The 1697-nt window shown below is 36.7% G+C and overlaps 1 long non-coding RNA gene across 1 annotated transcript; it reads right to left on the minus strand.

Moving 5' to 3' along the window:
- Nucleotides 1–311: 311 nt before the first annotated feature.
- LOC142637866 (uncharacterized) lies at nucleotides 312–1697 on the minus strand. The gene is made up of 5 exons (XR_012844922.1): nucleotides 1580–1697; nucleotides 1379–1481; nucleotides 1175–1286; nucleotides 663–755; nucleotides 312–545 (listed from the first exon to the last, which is right to left on the minus strand). It is a non-coding gene; the product is annotated as an uncharacterized LOC142637866 (long non-coding RNA).

The raw sequence follows: 1697 nt of genomic DNA on the forward strand, positions 1-1697 counted from the left end.
TGCAACTGAAGAAGTTACGACATAAAATCTAAATATCTGACCATTAACATAATAACCATTACTTTAGTTTCTAGACTTTACAGTTGCAAATAGAATACCTATACATACAATGTGGTCCACTGGGGACTCTTGCAGCAATACAACAACAAGATCACAGTTTATTTTATAGGTACACCAATACATTTTATGATAGCAAAAAAAACTGTCATATCTCTTTCAAGATGCCTCAAGACAGTTAACCGCAAAATCAGCTCCATATATTGAAAGTGGTTGAAGTCTCCAACGACTAAGTGTCCATAAACTGACATCATAACCCACACCGCCAGATAAAATCAATCATTGGGTAGAAATGTTGCTGATTTCGTCATTTTATGGAGGTTCATATGGCGGCCGGTTTTGAAGTTCTGGTTCAGCAGCAGCGAGATTCTCTTTAGCTTAATGATTCTTTCTTGACAAGATTCTTCTTGCTCCTCAGGTCTTCCATTTCGTTATATTTTTCCCTCGTACTTGCACACCCTATAGAAAATGTAAATGAACTTCCAAACCTGAGAATAAATACAATCGTGTGACAAGAAACGTACAGGTACAAGGCACCACAGGAGATTCTTTCTTGACTAAATTTAGTAATTAACTCTTCAAAAGTTATGAGATAGAAAACTTACGTTAACATGCATTGTCCTTAATTTTGCCAGTGAAGGTAACATCAGGCAAACGCAAGCTTAATAAAAAAATATTGTGACATTAACTCCAACTTCCTGCAGATTAGAATTGAACACTGTAAATGTTCCAACATCTAACACCAGAGTCACAATAGACAAATATATTTCTCATAACAATCAAGCTAAACCTTTAGTTGTGTACCTGATAAGCATAAGCTACTATAGAGAACATAAGATGGGACTATAATGAAGGGGGTTCTCGATTTTCAAGTGTTCTTAGTAGTAATAATGGGAGCCATGAGTTGGAAACTGTTAGAGTAGGACATGGGCCAATCATGTAGGGTATTGCCTATTTGCGTGATCTACTTATAATTACAAAATATTTTCTGACAAAATGCAAGTGAAAGCAGCAAAATTATCTGTCCAACAAACGCAACCTACCAACACTGCTGACTGGATTGAACATGTAAATCATCATGAAACTAAGCAATCAAAGCAATCCCTATGGAACTGACCTTGCATTCTGAGTTTACGTGCAGACATGACATATCACTGACCTCTGACCACCAACCACATAAACAGCACAGGTTCCAGTTGATGTAGATTCATCCTTGGGTAGAAATGTACCTGATTACAATTTTCATAATTGTCTTAACTCCAATAAGAAGGTGAAGACATAACCAACGTTCAGTGCAAGTCTAAGACGAAGAGAAACTCACATTAACACCGGCTGATTTTTAATTTTTTGTCATCTCCTCTCCAAACTTCTCATTTCCAATGGAGCCAATGTAACCAATTGCACCATTACATTTGGAGCATCCACTGGGAGAGACAACAAAAAACCACTAAATTGTACGGAGAATCCTCAGGAAAATCTATTGCAGTAGAAATTTAGCTTCATTTGGAAATGAATAATTTACCTTGATTGAATGTGTCTATAGGGGGTGCAAGTACGAGGGAAAAATATAAAGAAATGGAAGACTTGAGGAAGCAAGAAGAATCTCGTCAGGAAAGAATCATTAAAGCTAAAGAGAATCT

The sequence above is a fragment of the Castanea sativa genome, chromosome 6 (genome assembly GCF_040712315.1).
Source record: "Castanea sativa cultivar Marrone di Chiusa Pesio chromosome 6, ASM4071231v1".
NCBI classification, from domain to species: Eukaryota; Viridiplantae; Streptophyta; class Magnoliopsida; order Fagales; family Fagaceae; genus Castanea; species Castanea sativa.